The following is a 12,790-nucleotide window of genomic DNA, read 5'->3' as shown; positions in this document are numbered from 1 at the left end:
TCAAACTTGACACAGATGGAGGGATATTAATCAGTGTGCTGGAATAATTAGCAAATTAATATATCCTGGTTGCCTTATTAGGGATGTTATGGGTACGGCTGCGTATTATCCGTCCTCAGTGTGTGTGTGGTTGTTGCACATAATGAGACATCACGACTTGGCACATGTTGAGCAAACTGTGGCTCCCAGAACTTTCGTCGCGGCATTAATCACTGCAGAAATATGAGATTTTGTTTCTTCCGTGAAAAAGAAAAAAGTACACGTCTTAGTCCGTGTGACAGAGTTAACTTTCATAACACCAGACTCTTCGTGTAGCTTTCTGAATGTGAAATGTGAGTCTGTCCATTATAACAATGTAGCAAAGTGATTTCAAGTCTGTCTTTTTTGCGTTCTTTCCCTTCCAGTATATATAATATGCACAATTTCCCTAAGTGGCGATGTCGCAAAGTGAATTTCATTTGTGTAAATCGAGTGAAAGTTAATGTAGGGATCAGGAAGCTGTTTTATATTAAGAACTGCGCACAGACACGAAGAACCAGAGATGATAACGTGGAGGAAGTTGACTGACACTGCTTCTTTTGTCTGAAATATTTTGTAGCATTTGCCATCATTTGCTTGGGCAACTGTAGGTACATGGGATGGCTTGAGTGTCCTGCAACGTAATCCATCACACCGTCACGTCCCTCGCCTCATGCGCTTACTTCCCTCCTTCACTTCTGTCCCCTCCTTTCTCTATTGACTCGCGTGTATTTCTTTCCTCCATCCCAGCCAGACCCGTCACCCTCCATCACTTAGCGAGAATTCAATCACTGCCCCGAGTGGGTCGCGCGGAGGAGGGAGGGGAGGCACCAGCTGGGGAAGAGGGGACAGATGTAGCGCTACGTTGGGGGGAGGGGGATGGAGGGTGCAGTACAGGGGTGGGGATGAGGCCTAGGAGTGTTAGTAGGCTGTGAGGGTGAGGGCGATGAGGGCCACGTGATGAGGAGATGAGGGATGAGAAGGGCAGGCGGGGACGAAGACTAACTGTGTTACTGTCCACTGTGTGTCCTCCCACTGCTCCTTCCCCTCACCCTCTCACCCTCCCCTTCCTGCTGACGTATCTTCTCCCTCAATTTTTCCTCCCTAAATTGTCAAAATTCTGTGTTGTCAAGTATTTACTCTCTCTCTCTCTCTCTCTCTCTCTCTCTCTCTCTCTCTCTCTCTCTCTCTCTCTCTCTCTCTCTCTCTCTCTCTCTCTCTCTCTCTCTCTCTCTCTCTCTCTCTCTCTCTCTCTCTCTCTCTCTCTCTCTCTCTCTCTCTCTCTCTCTCTCTCTCTCTCTCTCTCTCTCTCTCTCTCTCTCTCTCTCTCTCTCAGCACCTCCTTCGCCCCTTCCAGCGCCGCGACAAGGCCCTGGAAGAGTCCTGCCGGAGGCGTGCCTGGAGCTGCGGCGCGCCATCCATCACCGTCACCCGGCATATCACGGCGTCAATCTTCCTTGGCCACACCGCCATCACCCCTCGCTCGGCCCGCCATCAGATACGTCGCTCATTTTCCGCCGGGGTCACTGCCACGCCGACCTATAACACACACACACACACACACCCACACACACACACACACACACACACACACACACACACACACACACACACACACACACACACACACACACACACAAGCACGCGCGCGCAAGAAACTTCCCTCCTGCCCTCCGGCGCCCCTCATCCCACCCTGTAAAAAAGGGCTCCATGAAAAAAAAAAAAATCCCCCTGCCCTCCGGAAATTCGGTAATTTTGCTGTTAAGAAATATTGAAAAGTTGAAAATTTGTATGAAAGGGGCGTTGGGGCGCAAACTAAGGGGGAGTGAGAGTGCAATTCTCTATGATGAAAGAACAGCGAACCTCGAACAACACGAGGAGAAAAAGAAAAACGCGCCGCACTGCGAGGTGAAGCAATGTATATAAAGAAGGTGATGTTGAGGCGCCAAAGAAACAAAGGAAAAAAAAACGGTGAAAGAAAACGGTGAAACAAGAAAAAAAAAGAAAAAAAAAAGAGCCCCAGAGTTCCTGGAAGCAATGTAAGAATGCTTAAGAGGACAACCCTCATCAGTCTTCATTTTCCAGTGTTTGTTTGCGTGGACCTGACAAGCCCAATTCCCAGCAAGGAGAGAGAGAGAGAGAGAGAGAGAGAGAGAGAGAGAGAGAGAGAGAGAGAGAGAGAGAGAGAGAGAGAGAGAGAGAGAGAGAGAGAGAGACCCATCTGAACCCATCCCTACACCCTTCTCTAACTCACTCTCTCATCCCTCCTTCTGTGTGTGTGTGTGTGTGTGTGTGTGTGTGTGTGTGTGTAGTGTGTGTCGTGTCCTTCCCCTTCCTGTCTCGCCTCTCCTCTTCTCTCCTCCCGCCCACGCGCATCAGCAGGCATAAGAAAGTCTCGTCCAAACTTTGCCAATCAGACTTTCCCGATCGCGTGTGTTTTGCCCATAAGGAGGAGCTGATGTGTTCGCGCTTGAGGCCTCGCCAAGCTCTGCGGCCGCGTGTTTTAATTGGTTTTGCTAGGAACCGTCCATGTTTACCGCCCAGGCAGAGGCAAGAGTGTGTTTCTTTCTCTTTTTATTTTCTCTTTTTTTTTTTTTTGCATTTTTTTTTTCTCCCTCGTGTGTGTGTGTGTGTGTGTGTGTGTGTGTGTGTGTCCCGAGGTACATAATCCCTATTCTTTTTCGTATTTTTCTCTCCTAATGCGTAGGACATACAGCTTGCTAAAATGTTGCATCATTGTTTCACCTCTCTCTCTCTCTCTCTCTCTCTCTCTCTCTCTCTCTCTCTCTCTCTCTCTCTCTCTCTCTCTCTCTCTCTCTCTCTCTCTCTCTCTCTCTCTCTCTCTCTCTCTCTCTGTCATACATCCACCCGCCACACATCCACATCCTCCTGCTTCCACTCTAACCAGCCGTGCTCCATTTCCATACCTGCTTCCCTTATTTCCTACATCTACCAAGTTGTTTCCTATCCTGTATACACTGTGCAAAAGGTATCCCAACCCACACACCTGCCCGCACACCCGCCACACCCAGTTGTTTCTGTCTACACCTCTCATTTACAGACTGTCACCATGCTCCCTCAGCTTTTCCCTGCACTCACCACACGCGTCCCTCTCACCACACGCGCGTTCCTCTCCCCGCAGCTCTCATAACCTCTCTCTTTTTACTCCATCCACCGCCATCAGCACATCATTTGTTGGTATCCACTCTCGTTTCCTTAACTGTCCCTTCATAATCTCTCTTCATCCCCCTCATATCTCTCTTATATTCTCTCTCTCTCTCTCTCTCTCTCTCTCTCTCTCTCTCTCTCTCTCTCTCTCTCTCTCTCTCTCTCTCTCTCTCTCTCTCTCTCTCTCTCTCTCTCTCTCTCTCTCTCTCTCTCTCTCTCTCTCTCTCTCTCTTAGGCTCCATCTCTCCACTCTTTGATATTCTCTCCCTTGCACATTTGTACTCACGACCGTCATCTCTTTTACCATTAAACTCGGTGCGTTATCCCCGTAAGGGTAATCATCGTGCATTTACTCGTCACTCGTCCACGTCCTTTGATCTGCTCCTCTCTTTAACTGTCCCTTCGTCTTTCCTTCCTCGCTTGGTAATCGGGTTGAAATATCCTTTGATTCCTGTCCATTACTTTCGCTTATCTTTCTCGCATTTTCCCCAGTTTTCGCCAACTATTATTTTTTTTTGTTCTTCAGTCTCTACCTTTTTGTATTGTACGGTGTGCTGCTTGGTGTCTTATCCACCTCGTGTCCCTCTCCGTTCTTTCCTCCTCGGTTATTTTTGTGATAATGGAGGGAAGTGCGTGATTAAGTCTGCTGAAAAGGGTTCTTGGCGATTCTGTAATTATTTTAAATAAGTTTACTATCTTAATTATTTCCGTCAACAGAAAGTAAAGGAAGATTGTGTTTCACGTTCTCCTTGTGTGTGTGTGTGTGTGTGTGTGTGTGTACCGTAAGTGGTATCCTTTAAAACTGCGGAAATAATCTGCGACAAATGTGTTACATCAAACGATCGTGACCCGGGGATTAAGTGGTTAGTTCCTGGAAGAGAGGAGGTGCTGCAGCGTTTTTAAAACATTTTTTATGCTTTCATGGAGAGAGAGAGAGAGAGAGAGAGAGAGAGAGAGAGAGAGAGAGAGAGAGAGAGAGAGAGAGAGAGAGAGAGAGAGAGAGAGAGCAAAAAATATATATATATTTACAGCTACTTGAATGGCCATATTTGATGTTTTTAGCACGATTCAGACACAATACCGGTACTGGCAGCAACTCTTAATCCGGTAATTCACGGCTCTCCATAGAGGAGACAGGGTACAAACGCTGCACCTTACCCGTAATGTGTCCTGCACCTGCCGCACCTCCACCTGCTCTCCACACCTAGGAAAATAATCACCTGTACAGCATTACGGCGTGAGACAGATGCAGGTGGTGGTGGTGGAGGTAGTGGTGGGGATGGAATAACAACGGCGTGAATGAGCACCAGACACAAGGGCGTGAGTGTAATGAACAGCGACATAAGGCTACTTGAGGATCTAACAAGGCTGGAAGTGCAAGTGAGAGCACTAAATAACACCAACAACTGCCTCCATGACCACCAAGCAATAACAGGTGGCCGTGTGTCAGCAGTAAGCATCAACAGCCTGAGTAGCAAACCTCAAGGCTGTGAGCGCCAACCTGTTTACTACGGAAAGAATCGCAGCCGTGAGTCACTTTCGGAATAGTGACAGGTGTTCCCGGCGGCTGGAGTGTTGTTGCCCCATCGGCGAGAGGCTGAGGGAAGACGCGGACACTTTTCCACGTCCCAAACGCCTTTACTCCGGGAGGTACGAGGACGTCCAGCCAGTTAAGAGAAAGTAACTGTACTCGTAACTCAGAAGACCTAAGTTTGTGTGTTTCCATTGCAAGGTTCCCCGTCCTTGCTATTCCTCGAGTGATGCTTTGTCTTCCATCCAACGCCCGTTTTTTGTCTCCCCTTATGATTTTTTCCCTTGTGTTTTTACCGGAACAGTGACGTTTTATTCGGGTCACCAGCGTCGATATTAAGAAAACAATGTAATCTTTATAAACAACGGGAAAACAAAGACAAAAAAAACAAAAATATTGCACATACCTCCTGTAAAAGAAAAGAACGAGAATGAGAGAGTGCATAACACAATAATCATCACGAGTCTAACCATCCGTGTACACAAAGACAATGGGGGTCCTGCAGTATATTCTTTACCCGGGAGAGAGAGAGAGAGAGAGAGAGAGAGAGAGAGAGAGAGAGAGAGAGAGAGAGAGAGAGAGAGAGAGAGAGAGAGAGAGAGAGATTCGCACTAACTATATTATAAAGAAAAGAAGAAGAAGAATCAGTAAGCGCAGAGCATCACCGGACTGCTGCGTTGACTCAGGGATCTGGTACTGTTGTGTTGCGGGGGAAACTGATCAGGGAAAAGTGCGTTGTGTCTGGCTGGCTTGGGAAAGACACACACACACACACACACACACACACACACACACACACACACACACACACACACACACACACACACACACACACACACACACACATGATATATATACGAGTATACATACCTTCACTCCCTCGCCCTAACCCGTCCAGAAATCCGTCCACGAATCTTTCTTCAACTCAAATTTCTTTTCCATCACTATTATCCCTCACTCAGCGCCTCGCTATCACTCCGCCTTTCTCATCATACACGACGTTTCCTTTTCCTCCTCCTCCTCCTCCTCCTCCTCCTCCTCCTCCTCCTCCTCCTCCTCTTTCCTTCCTTCCTTCCTCTTTTCTGTCTCTTCTCGCCGCTGGGACAGACTGGCACATCAAGTCGTTTTTTCACTGATGCGTATCTTGTAATTTTTTCCCTCCCGTGTGTTGGCACCAGTGTAATATTCTAGGCAGCGGGGACGGGCACTGGAGAGGGGAGGGGTGAGGGGTGATTGGTGCTGCTGGGGTGATAGTGTCGGCCTGCCGGAACCCCCTCGGCCCGATAACCGCCCTCCTCCCTCACCAAAAGTTTCCTTGGCAGACAAAGTAGCTCCTCATACTTCGCTGCCTTTTTCCTTTTTTTTTTTTTTTTTTCTTCTATATTTTGGTGTATATTTTTTTTAGGGTTACATTATTACCATTGTTGTTGTTGTTGTTGTTGTTGTTGTTGGTGGTGGTGGTGGTGGTAGTGGTGGTGGTGGTGGTGGTGGTGGTGGTGGTGTAGCTATGAGTACATGACTTATATTATTTTGTTTTCCATCACATAACAAAAGCGCAGGTTTCACCTCCCGCCCTGCTGTGTGAATATTTACTTCATGGCGAATAGTGACGCGCATAATTATGAAAGTTTGATTAAGAGGAGCATCTATAGAATAAGGGAGGCGATACACGAGATAGCGACACAGGACACAGCACAGCGTCAGGGGACGAGCCTAGATGTGTGGCGGGTCACGGAGGGAAGGAAGGAAGGAAGGATGCATTCTTTGGTTGATTTAGTGAGGATTCTTCTTGGAGGGACCGACGCAGGGCAGCTAGAGATGACAAAGCAATATCCTTCAGTGGGTCGTTAATTGAGATGTTTATTACCGTGGTGTTGTTCTGATTGGAAATAAATTAATTAAGATAATGATGAAATAATAAATATTTAGTTTGATAATGAAATAAATTTAAAAAGTAATGAAATCAATCACTTGTGTTCCGTTTGGACATCAGGCGACAGCTGCCAATCACTCTAAAGATTCCGTCATGGCAAACCAATAGTACTTTACATGCAAGTTATAATCATAAAACATCACCATAAAATTATGTTCTGAGTTCCTTTTCTTGAATGAAAAATTTTCATCAACCAGAAATATTTCATCCATGCTTAACACGGGAGATAAATGACATGAATATTTCTTTTCTATGTATGTGTTGCATTTGGGGAAGGGCATCAGAGTTGTCTTTGTTATTGGACACTAACGCAGTGCGATGCAGTGCGTGTGTGCAGCGTGATGTCGGCAGAGTGTGGTGGGTGTTGATCAAGAGGTTGTGTTGTCACGTGAGTGTCTACTTGTCTCTTTCATCCGTGAATTATCTTGACCCATGGCTGAGTAACTCTGGCTTACACACCACCGACCAACCCCATACCCTCCCGGCAGACACTCACGTATTCTCACGAGTAGAGGCTCGTATCCGCGGGTTAAATTATAATATTCAATGCACAGTTGTTGTCTCTCCGGCTTTTACAAATATATAATTAATCCGCTTTCTTATTCTCCTAAATCTTAATGTAAATAGAATCAGCACGTAAAGCTAATATTTAAATTGAAAAGTTAACAAGAAAAGCCAAGTAAATTACTCACCACTTTACAACACTGAATTTTGCCACCAAGTTCCCAGGATGTGCTGCCGCATCAAGGTGGGCACTTGGAAACTGCAAGATCAACATTTAGTGTTCCGTGCGTCTGCAGCAGTGCTAAGCGTACAGCCCTCAGAAGTGACCTGTTGCAAGTGATTTAGTTAGTCATCTCGTTAGTTGATCACCTGCTTAGTTGGTTTATTTGGGTGGGATGCTGAATGTGTGGATGTGTACACGCACGCGCTTGCTTGCATGAAGGCAGGTGAGCAAAGGTCGAAACACTTCATTATATAAATGGCTGCCAAATGGATCTTCAATCTTCCGTTATTTATCTTTTCCCGCATTTACACACTCCCGCCTACACACACACACACACACACACACACACACACACACACACACACACACACACACACACACACACACACACACACACACACACACACACACACACACACACACACACACACACACACCTCCATCTTTTTCTGTGGGTCATTGTATTATCCCTCCATTCTTTTAAGGTTCAATCCAATCACCTTACTTATTAATTTCGCCACATCTCGCACAACTTCACTATTTATACTGACCATTTAATATATCTGAGATATCTTTATTTATAATTTTATCTCCTCTACATGTTGATCTTTTCTTGTCATTTTGAATTTACAATCATTACTGACGTTTCCATTCATCTTCCCACCACAGATGCAGGCCAGGTTCTGCCTTAGTTATCCATCGGTCATCGCTCAAAAATTGGCCTTTCGAGCAGGTGTGTTACGGTCTTGTGACAAATCTCTGTTTATTAGATACTCTGTGACTAACATCCATACCTTTAGTAACTTTTTAACCTTCCATAAAACTCACTGTCTTAACAACTTACGTAATCTAAATAGTATAATTCCCATTGTTGGACCTGAACATTTTACTGTCACCCTTAATGATGATGTTTTATGTCTTACAGCAAAGTACCACTGTGTGTTAATTCAAACAGATATTTGAACGTAATATAAGATTTTTCTCGAGGTTATTTTGGTATTTGAAAATATCATGCCTGCAAATATTGGTTCATTTTAATATTTTACATTTGTCCTTACTCCTTATATTTCAAGTAGATTGCATTAGAAAATTGATATCAAGATTTCCTGTACGTGAATATGTTGGACAGTATCGTATGCCGCTGCCTAGTTTCCCTGTCAGTGTTGATTCTGTGTGTGTGTCCTTATGTAACCTAATCATTGGGGTGGTGTTTGCATAGAGACTAATGGCGTCCTTGTCTATGCTCGTTAATTCCTTGTTCGCCGACTTAAGTAAAAAGTGCCTCTTGTTCTACTGAGTCAACGACCTCCTCATAGTCAACAGAAGCCAAACATAAAGGCTTATTATGCTTTGTGGTTTTCTCGATTTCCTGGCTTATTGTGTGTAGATGGCCCGTGGTGGAGCTCTCCTGAATCCTGACTTTTCTCTGGTTTGAGTTTCGTTGAGTGTTTTATATGTGAATGCACGACAAACATCAGCCTTGTCAAACGGTGAGAAAACAGGTGATATTTTTCAATTAATTAACAGGGTACGAAAAAAAGTGCTATTTTTTTCGAGTAAAAGTCAAGAATTATTATTATTACTATTATTATTATTATTATTATTATTATTATTATTATTATTATTATTATTATTATTGTTATTATTGTTGTTGTTGTTGTTGTTGTTGTTGTTATTCTTTTATTGTTTTCTTCTTCTATTACATATTCTTCTTCTTCCTCCTATTCTTTCTATTCTTATCATTATTATTATTATTATTATTATCATTATTATTATTATTATTATTATTATTATTATTATTATTATTATTATCATTATTATTATTATTATTGTTATTATTGTTATTATTATTATTATTATTATTATTATTATTATTATTATTATTATTATTATTATTATTTTTATTATTATTATTATTATTGTTATTATTATTGTTGTTATTATTCACATCATCATCATAATCACCATCATTACTGTCACTATTTTTTTTTCCTCGCTCTGCTGTTGTCTTTCTGCTGTCGTTGGCAGCTCTGGTGTCTGCAGACGGGTCAGTAATAACCCGGAGTTCGCTGGCAACACGAGATGCTGCTGCAGCTAAACCAGATACAATTTATGTGAGGGTGTTGGTGTTACAATGAGCCAACTGGTGCCGGTGATTATGAGGATAATGACTTTGATGGCGGTGCTGAGGATTATTTATGGACGGAACGATGAGATGTCCAACAATGAAGGCGACGTACACGGTGATGGCGCTGATGTTTTACACTCCCTGTTAAAAGTACCGAGCACGCTTGACACTCCAATTTGGTGCCGCTTGATAAACAGCAGTTGGCCGCGGGAACATTAAGCGAACTAAGTCACATTCATGTCCACCGCGGCTCGTCCAAATGGAAGGTGTAAAGGACCCCCGGTAAAGTGTTTCCTCGTTGCTTTGTTGTTAATTTGTGCAACTCGTGGAATCTTAGACAGGCGTGATGTGCTTAGTGGAGGCAGGCTTGTGGTGTAACTCTGAAGGCGTGATATTACTGCTGGATGTGTGTGTGTGTGTGTGTGTGTGTGTGTGTGTGTGTGTGTGTGTGTGTGTGTGTGTGCAGGGCGTCTCAGGGTGCTTGTGGCGGCAGTCTGCTTGTGACGGCCATTGTCCGCATGTCGTTCTCCATTACTCACATATAATGGGATGTAATTTATTGTGCTCAAGACAGATGTATGGTTCAAAGGCAGCGCAGAGGAAGGGGAGCCCGTTTGATGTTTGGAGGGCGTCGAGGAGGCGCTGTGTTGGAGCTCTACGTGGCGGCATTATAATTGGAGTGATGGCACCGCAGAGGGATGGTGGCGGTGATGGTGGCGTAATGGCGTGGGAGTTGTGGCAGAGAGAGAGTGAGCGTGGCACCTTCCACCTCACCTGTGACCGGGACGCGACGACCTGGTGAGGCATGCGGTCTGACGTGGTGGTGGTGGTGGTGGTGGTGGTGGTGGTGGTGGTGGTGAGTGTGTTGACATCTCATGGGGAGGGGGAGGGAAAGGGAGGGAATGGGGAGCTATTAGGCAGCTGATCGTGCCAGGCAGTGAAGAATGCATCGTTAGCCTCGTCATCTGCGTCGCGCTGAAGCAACTTATATACATTAACTTTAATTACTCTCGTTAATTAATTGTAAACTCGCCTGATTCCTCTCCCGTCGAATTTCCTCCCTGTCAATTACGATTTTTCACGCCCGAGGAAAATTACGGGTGACAAATTAAAAGGATGAGGACAATAACTCACCATTATACAAGATTAGCTGAGTCTGGCGCCACATAAATACCTGCTAATTGACGCTCCAGTGCCACGCCGCTCACTCCTGTCTTGCCCGCCTCATCGCTGCCACCACACCACGGGCCTACTCCTGCGGCCACTCCTTCCATTTCACATCCTTACCTTTCGTTACTTCCATCCCTTCTCCATCGCGCTTTCTCCTCTCGTTCCTTCTTGTCTATTCAGTTTTTGCAATAACTGTTGTCGCTGAAAAGGTAAACAACTATCGTTATTAATATGGGTTGTTATTATTATCATTGTTATTATCAGCAGCATCACCACTACTCGTCGTTTTCTATCAATACCTTATCTTGCAAGGCGGGTTCTCTCGTGCAGTGTGCAAGGCGTCAACAACTATCAATGTGTGTGGGTGTGCTGGCGAGCGGGGGGAGGTGCTGGAGGCAGCGGTGGTAGCGTTGATTTTGTGTTGATTTAGTACTGAAGCAAAGGGAATGATGTATTCTCGTTACATATCACGTGTGTGTGTGTGTGTGTGTGTGTGTGTGTGTGTGTGTGTGTGTGTGTGTGTGTGTGTGTGTGTGTGTGTGTGTTATGTTATCAGAAGAATATGACAAACATGCGTCAGGCAAAGAGAAGAGACTGCGCGAGTGTGTTGGTACAAGAGTCAGGTGTGCGGAGGTGTGGGCGGGGCCGTGGGCTGGTGCGGGGGCGTGGGGTGAGGCCAGGTATCCTAAGTGGGCGGCGAGGTAAAAATGCAGGAGTCAATATGCGTGTGTGATGGAGGACAGATGGAGTGAGGACGGAGCTAATACAAAATAATTCTCAGCGGTAGGGAAATGAAGCTCTTAATTATAGATGGGCTCCGTGAAATGTTTACCCGCCAAACATTCCTTCACTTCTTCAAAAGGTTGGAGTCTGGGCTGGCGGGAGGAGGGGCAGCCGTAAACACTGGAGTCTCACTGGGCTACACATTATTTATAGACCAATTAGCAGCGGAGGTGAGTGTGTTTGCTCAGCTCAGAAAATGTTTACTTTGTCTGACAGAATTTTAAGAAGATCGCAGCGAGTCTTATCCTCCATTTGTTGACAGTTCAAGATCACCTTTTGTTTTTGGTTCCCTCCTCGTGGTGAGTCGGCAGGCTTTTGCCCTCCTAAAGAAAACTACCTTTTTCCACTTTATCTGTCAAGCCAAATAAACAAGATTGGAAGGCTTTAAGTTGTCACACTCGCCCAGAAAAATCGTCAAGTACTGGGAAATATCTCACTCTGCCCTTACCTGCTCCCCCTCTCTCTCTCTCTCTCTCTCTCTCTCTCTCTCTCTCTCTCTCTCTCTCTCTCTCTCTCTCTCTCTCTCTCTCTCTCTCTCTCTCTCTCTCTCTCTCTCTCTCTCTCTCTCTCTCTCTCTCCTTGCACCTGGGGCCTCATAAGATCTACTAATTATCGAAAACAGCCGAGAGAACGGGCCACCACTGCCAGCAGCAGCCGATAACAAGGGGCTGTCGATGCAGGCGGTGGCGGGGTTCGTCGTGAATGCCGGCAAGACTGTCCCTTTGGTGGAAATCAAGTCATCTTTTCAACAAATCAAAGCGTGCCAGACTGAGGGAGAAGAGACCTTTAACTTATATTCATACTGGGTGGCGTCTGGGAGGCTCGTCACCTCACCTAACCTAACCTTTTTTGCCTTTCATTCATGCTGGGTGGCGTCTGCGAGGCTCATTACGTGACGATCGCGGTACATTTAGACATTTGCATTCAAGACCGTGACGCGCGTCCCGGTGGGAGACGAGGCGGATGAAGCTGTGATTACTCGGCCGCAGTTTTACGTCATGAACTCAATAATTACAAAAACGGATTGGGCGTTTGCTGGAAAATTGCTGTATTATTTCTGGTCTAGAGGTTGATTACCTTACCGGAACTTCTTGACAGAGGGGCGGAGGGTGAGAGTGTGGTGGGGGTGAGGGGTGTGGTGTTGGAAAAGAGTGAGATGGAAAGGAGAAAGAATTAGGATGGAAAGTGGTGTGAGAGAGAGAGAGAGAGAGAGAGAGAGAGAGAGAGAGAGAGAGAGAGAGAGAGAGAGAGAGAGAGAGAGAGAGAGAGAGAGAGAGAGAGAGAGAGAACCGTGTGGGGGTTTGCTGTTAGATGGGAGGAGTGCAAGTCTTG

General features: G+C 45.5%; 1 long non-coding RNA gene across 3 annotated transcripts in view; it reads left to right on the top strand.

Moving 5' to 3' along the window:
- The window catches only part of LOC135101118 (uncharacterized), a 178,367-nt gene that overhangs the window by 63,604 nt on the left and 101,973 nt on the right, over positions 1 to 12,790 (top strand). Inside the window, exon 4 of one of the 3 annotated variants that reach the window (XR_010269040.1) lies at positions 8,047 to 8,110. The exons of the other annotated variants lie outside the window; for them this stretch is intronic. This is a non-coding gene — a long non-coding RNA (uncharacterized LOC135101118). The remainder of the gene's footprint in view (positions 1 to 8,046; positions 8,111 to 12,790) is intronic. 3 annotated transcript variants of the gene reach the window in all.

This window comes from Scylla paramamosain, chromosome 6 (genome assembly GCF_035594125.1).
Source record: "Scylla paramamosain isolate STU-SP2022 chromosome 6, ASM3559412v1, whole genome shotgun sequence".
In the NCBI taxonomy this organism is placed as follows: domain Eukaryota; kingdom Metazoa; phylum Arthropoda; class Malacostraca; order Decapoda; family Portunidae; genus Scylla; species Scylla paramamosain.
Note: the sequence above shows the minus strand (reverse complement) of the source record. Positions and strands in the feature narration are given on the sequence as shown.